We start from the raw sequence: 6,989 nt of genomic DNA on the forward strand, positions 1-6,989 counted from the left end.
GAAGCAAATATTAGTTGAACACTGGACTAGTCATTATTTCTCTTTGTGCTTGCAAATGCTACTCGCTACGGTGTCTTCCGCAAAAGGGCAGAACAAAGGAGCATGTCATCGTACAACCCAACCCAACCCTACCCTACCACCCACACCCCCTCCTCCCCCTCAACCGCCTCAACATTCACCTTCTCCCTTTTTTTTTTCGCTCTTCTTCTTTCACTTCGAATGCTCCACCTTTATCACCAGCCACCCCATGCCACTACCTACCATCCACCCGTTCTTCTATTTCTCCTCTCCCCTCCCTCCCTGCTCCTCTTCGACTACTTTCGCTTCGCCTTCCTCTCCTTCTCTTCTGTCCCTTCGTCTTTCTCTCTCTCTCTTTTTTTTATGCTCGAGTCTTAATTACTGGAAGCAGAACGGGTTAAAGACTAAAACACAAGCCGACGTCGCTTGACTGATCACGGCGCGTCGCGTCTGACATCCGTGCCAAATGAAAACGGTCGAGAAAAATTATTATTGCGGAAGATATGTGACACCTTCTTCCCCTCTACCCATCCGCTATTTTTCTTACAAATTCCCCACGATCGGTTTAATCGGTTTACCCTCGCGAAACCCTATCTAACACCTAGCACCTACATTCATTGACAATTAAATATTTACTCAGAAGAAACGATTAAAACTAATTTATCTCCGTTTCTCTTTCACGTTTACATATATTTCTCGTCATCTCTCTCTCTCTATTCCCGCTCGTTCCTCGCACGATTCCTCGTACGATTCGCCACCTATCGCGCGAAAAGTGATGAAAGTTATCTCTGACGGAAGAATTGCAACGGTTCGTGAAACGGTGCGTTCAAACCGAATTTGCCTTCTGCATTATACAGGAATGTGTGTCCCGTGACATGGCCGGTGTACATAAGCGCGCATGAACAAAGTGGCGCGGCCCTTTGTGCCCGATGGGGGTGTGACAATGGACCTCGGCTCTCCGCATTGTCACTGGGTTAACCAACGTTTTCAGGGAGGGGTATCACGGATGTTTGGCATCGCAGTGGCTCGGCCAACATCGGCTCATCATCTTTTATTCAACCCTTTGCGTGCTGCGGCATGCTGCGTACGTGACTCGCCCGTGGAACTATAATTACTGAACATCAGCCGCGTACATTTTAGAGAATTCCAGTTTCGCTCCGCATCGAAGTTTGAACGCTAACAAAGCGGAGCTTAGTTTACGCTACATGTCTCCCTTTCCACGGCTACCCGTTCCTCTGTCTCCCGTACAGAATAAATAACAATTGAGCGAATCGTATTCCGTTAGACTCCTGATACGTTTATCGATATTATTTCGAAATTTACGTATGAAAGTCGAAGAAAATTTCAATGTATCTTGATAATTAAGAATAATTAATCTAAGGAGTTATGCATCCTTGGAAATTATAATTAGAGCGCGAATACGTATTCATGAATACGATGTTTACGAGGAATAAAGCAAATTGTATGTATGATTAGAATGAATATATCTACGCGATAATGTTACAGTTAAAACAATTATACGATATTCAATCGAGATATTATTTCAATCGAGAGAATGGTTCGTATTAAAAGAATTTTCAGAAGGATCGTTCGAAAAAGTTTTGACAGTTTTACAATCCGCAAATCTCCGGGGCTGCGCGGCGGCAAACGTCAAACGGGGAGAATGAAATCGAAATTCAATTTCTCGTCCCTCGTTGATACCCGTTCGATGCGCGAGGATCTCCCCCGTGAAACCATCACACGATTACGCTAATTCGGCTATCATTTATTTTTCGTTCGCCCTTCCTTTTCCTTCTTATCCTCCGCGCAAACGAGCCACCCTACTACCCCTCAACCCTCTCCTTCGGTGGTGAGCTGTTACACGGATCGAGCAACTTTGAAGTGCGCAGGGTTTTTGATGTAGCCACCAACTGTTCCTGCGTCCTGTTCGCCATGCAAAGCAGTGAATCACGCATTAGGCCCAAGATGAAGAGACAAATAATCGAAGTAATCGAGCATCGAAAAGCGTCCAACGATCGTCGAATCGAGGGCAAACAGTTTTCCTTTCCTTCCAACGTATCCGAAAATCGATTGTAAATCAGAAACTTCACCATCTCCTCTTTCTATTCTATATAATCTTCTCTTCTTTTTTTCTTCTTTCGAGAGACGCGAAGAAAAGTGAAAGGCGTGACGTTCTTTGAAATCGATATTCGACATTCATCATAAAATTCATCCAAACTCAATAATCCTCCAATTAATTCAACGAATCGAGCTGAAGCGAAGACGCGGGTTTACACGAGTTTCCACAATGGGGGGAGATCGATTTATATCGGTGGTTGTCGTGGCATCAAAGGGATTCTAGGGAAATCGTAAAACACGACCGGTCCTTGTTCACTTAATCGAGTGCACGCACCCAGTTCCCCACGAGGACGATCGTTTCAACGCGCGAACACGAGCGCGAAAGTCGAGTGGATGGCGAAGACAAATATGCGGGGGACACGAAACCGCGGTTCCAGCCTCTTAACTCTTCTGATTCCGGCCAGGGAGGAGGGGAGGAGGGTACATGCGTGTGCACGCACGTGTGCATTCGTACACGCATGTGGGACCAACCTAGATGAAATATTGGCCGTATGTTGTTCGTGAGGACGAGCCGTGCTTGCCTTCGTGGTTTTCCTATCGTTTAACGGCCGCCCGATCGGGGGAAGATTGGTGGAAGTCGCGGTGGAACGGACAAACAGCCGAGGACGAGGATGGAAGGTCGATAAAGGAGCAAGAGGCGAATCCACGCCGTACGTGGGAGCCGAGTATTAATTCCACGTACGGCGCACCCCTGTTATTTCAAGCAAAGACACGAGGCGATGCTCGCCTTTGCCACGCGCATCATACTTTATTGGAAAATGTGCAAATACTGTTCTTAACCCCTCCCCTCTCTTGGTCCTTCTCCCTCTTCTTTGTTTTTTTTTTATCTCGCTTTTTTTTCGACAACTTTTCCCCATCCAACCGAGATCTCATCATTTGCAAGTGAATGGAAAATGAAGAGGAATTCGCGAATAAGAATGTGCACGCATTTAATTTTTATGTTAAAATATATTATTCGTAATTCGTCGCTACGAAGATGTGCGTGTAAATGTAAATCGGATCGCGAATTTAATTATATGTTCGATAGATGAAATACATATTTCGTATCGAAACGTATCGAACGATATAATTGCTGTTTTTAATTTGCAATTTGCAACAACGACAAACGACAACGACTCGATCGAAATACATGTAAAGGATGTAACGTAAAACTCGAAATATCAAATTTTTATTTATTTTCACGTACGAAACGATGTTTCGTGCTTTTCGTCTCTCACGGGGATGAATTCAAGGGAGATGAATTCTAAATACGTGTTCTCCGGGCCGGAAGAGAAGTTACAACATCAAAACCATCGTCTTTTACGTGAAGCCTAGGCAAAGCTAGTGAAGTTCTCTAACAATATAATTCGATATGGACCGAGTCTGCCTAAACTTGTTTCCGTTATCCGCCATGGTCGAGGCCTTACATTTCCTCCCGTCGCTATGTGATTTCCGTGGCTACTGAAGGGGAATCTTGATACGCGCCATACTGTGTCGAATATATCCCGACGTTTTTCATCGCACCAACGACCTTTTTTACGTTTCCACCGTGATCCTATTAACTTTTTATCGCCACGAGAATGTTTCTTTTCGAGCGAAAGTCTGGCGTGCGCGATTAATTTTTCGAGACCACCTCTGATTCAATACTTCCAACTGGTTCCCTATATAAGATTACTCCAACAGTGTTGTGTACTCAAACGGAGATGAACAATTGTTTCTCGTTGTAAATCACTATTATAATTGTGGAACGAATGAATAAATTAAATTTCAAATGGTTTGTAACAGAGAAAGAGGTATCAATAGCACGTCTCGTAATTAAAAAAAAAAAAACGCTATTAACTTTCTTTCGAAATAAACGTCTAATGATTCTCGATATTTTTAAAATTGCGATCTCTCTTCGCTTTTTTTTTTTTAACATATTCCATGCCGCGTGATTCGGATACCCACTCTGAACTCTCCGTTCCAAGCCATTTAAAATTTTCTCCGTGAAATGGAATTTACAATAAAAAAATAAATGCTAAAAATTCCCAACACGAGAAATAAAAGAATAACCTCCCTTTCGAAACTATTGAATCGAACCTATCCAATTAATTTCCTAAAAAAAAAAAAAAACGCTTAAACTCATAATGTCACGAAATGTCAGGCGTACTGTTTTATAAATGAACGTCTGAAAACGTTTTTCAACCTTAACGCAGGCGTAATCGAGCAAACTGGTTCCCCTCATCGCACACAGAATGTCGGTACGCGAATCAGGCGTCGCTAATTTGCCTCGATAATGACTGCAACTACGGTGGAGAATTAACCGGCGAAAAGGGAGCCGCTGCTCGATCCGTATCTGATGCCTGGTTGGCTGCTTTATGAATGGGGAGGAACCTCGATGATCGTCGCGCGATCACGGAAGAAGATTGATCTGTCCCCGATGATCTGAGCCACGTTTATTAGGAATGCCCGAGGTAACAGGCCCTCGTTTCGACCGACTATCGACGCGAGTTCTCGTTCGTGATAATAGACCGAAATTGGGGCACGCGACCGATTACCTTAAAAATCCTATTTCCGTTTTTCTCGAGTGTCGAGTTCCGTCTGCGTTTCGAAGAAATCGAATGTTAAATTTGATTGAACTTAAAACCAAGACCCGGTTTAACGTGTTCTCTTTGAGTTACTTGATCGATTTGTTAATTGGATTTTTTTTTTAAAATTAAGAAAGAATCGTGAAGTAATCGAATTGTTATATTTTCGAGCAAATTGTCGAAATAATATATTTTTCAAAAATATATGAAAATGTTTAGAGTTAAATTTTCGTTTTATTTTTTTCAAAGGATGGATTTTTGTACAAATAAGGGTAATATATAAAACTTCACGGATAAATCTAGGCTAAATTGTCTTACTATTGAACTACATTGAATAACTTATCTACCGTTTGTAACCACATTGTTTGAGGAAATTACGTGTATTACAAGTTCCATCAAATTCTATCGCGTAACAATAGCGTATTACATAGGCTTCATTTAACTCCCTTATCTGAGCTATTTAACATTCGATCTCAATTCCGCCGTACAATAACTGAATATTACTTGCGAATACGCGTCCACGTTCTAGACATTTTATACTACTATTTTCAACAGGGCAATGATTCCTAACCGGCGTGGCAAAATGAACAACGTGAATTCATCGAGTGCACAACTCGACGCCCATAAAAGCAATCTATTCGTCAACAAATATTTACCATCTAAATTATTGCACTTTCCGCGAATTAAACGGCACAGCTTCATCGTGTTACCTCTGTTCGCCGTACAACTACAGTATTTACACGATGTAATTGCATTTACATATCATTCGAACCAACTTTTGTGCGCAACAGTTCGCCGAGCATTTCCCTTGACTTTTGCACGGGTTAACACATGTCGATAGAGCCGAATTAATTGAACAACTCGAATCATTCGAGTTATTCCCTATTGTGGAAAGATAATTGTAGGGACTATGCCAGTAGAACATTTAACAGTGGAACGATTGCTAATTAATGAATAAAAATTGGAATAATTTCCGATGAAAAATATTCCGTTAACTTTCGAAAACTAACGAAAAAAAAATATAACATCTGTTCGCTAAAATCTTTTATATATATACTATAAAAAGATTATTTTTATTAAAAAAAAAATATTTATTTATAAAACTAACTTTTTAATCTTTGTAAGATTTTATTTTATTAAAAATGATCTTTTTATAGAATATATAAGAAGACTTTTTCAAGTTATTTTACATGATTAAATTGTTAAAAAATTAATCTACCTAAGCTACCTAATCTACATTTATCCTAGCTTTATCCTAGCTTTAATACAATATCAAAATTATTATGGTACAAGTATGACATAGATTTTCGATTGCTCCATTATTTTTGTTCAGAAAAATATAATTTGTGTTTCGATGAAAATGTAAGTGGAAAATTGAATTTAACACTTACCTGCCAGGCGTTGGAGTCCAGAGCGAGGTAAGACATATTGTTGTTACTGTCCTCCGTGATTGTAAAAATGTTGTGGACCCTCAAAACCTGTGGCTGATCGGCACTTTGTCGATATGGAAATTTTCACTCACGTCCCAAGATGATCGGTCGGCGGCATCTTCCGTCGGTGGCTTCGACAACGTGCAATGTATTCTGGAACAAAAAACAAATCTTCTAATTAGAAGAGAAAAAAGTATATTTTTGTACACATTTCTATAAATTTACTAATTGTAATAATTGTAAAAATTATAATATATGTAGGAATTGTATGAGTAGTATGAAAAAACTACTAGATGGTATATATAATATTTTACATAATAATATTTTTTAATCTTTTATATTGTATTAAAAATTATCGACAAATCTTGATATTTCTTTTATACCATTTTGTTAAATTTAACTTTTTAATTAAAATACTATATTAATTATTATCTTATTAAATCATTATATTCTTATACTATGCGCTTAATGATGAATTTTGAAATAATTTATCGCATGTTATCCTATTCTTAATACTTATTATATTACTAATTGCTTATATAAATCTAAACTTTTAATTTATCAAATAATTATCTTATTTTCATAATCCGTTTATCTTCTGTTTCATATTTCCTCTATTGCGCAATTTTATATTATTTCCACAGCTTTCATTTCTGTACTCATTCATTATTAATACGCTATATTACAAGGGACAATAAAAGTAATTTCGTTTATACAGAAATAAATAAGCAAATATTAATGTGCATACCACGATTCAAAGCATTCAATTTTCAGATAAATCTAACGTACCGAAATAAAATTCACCATGGGAAAATAAATCTTTGTAAAAAAAAAAAAAAAAAAACCAATGGAAATTTCGCTAATTTTAGCCGAAAAA

The 6,989-nt window shown here is 38.8% G+C and overlaps 1 long non-coding RNA gene across 2 annotated transcripts in view; it reads right to left on the bottom strand.

Moving 5' to 3' along the window:
- Positions 1-6,989, bottom strand: part of LOC102671954 — a 105,020-nt gene that overhangs the window by 95,453 nt on the left and 2,578 nt on the right. For both annotated transcript variants that reach the window (XR_422377.2, XR_422375.2), the window contains exon 2: positions 6,074-6,265. This is a non-coding gene — a long non-coding RNA (uncharacterized LOC102671954). The remainder of the gene's footprint in view (positions 1-6,073; positions 6,266-6,989) is intronic.

The sequence above is a fragment of the Apis dorsata genome, unplaced genomic scaffold (assembly GCF_000469605.1).
Source record: "Apis dorsata unplaced genomic scaffold, Apis dorsata 1.3 scaffold_452, whole genome shotgun sequence".
NCBI classification, from domain to species: domain Eukaryota; kingdom Metazoa; phylum Arthropoda; class Insecta; order Hymenoptera; family Apidae; genus Apis; species Apis dorsata.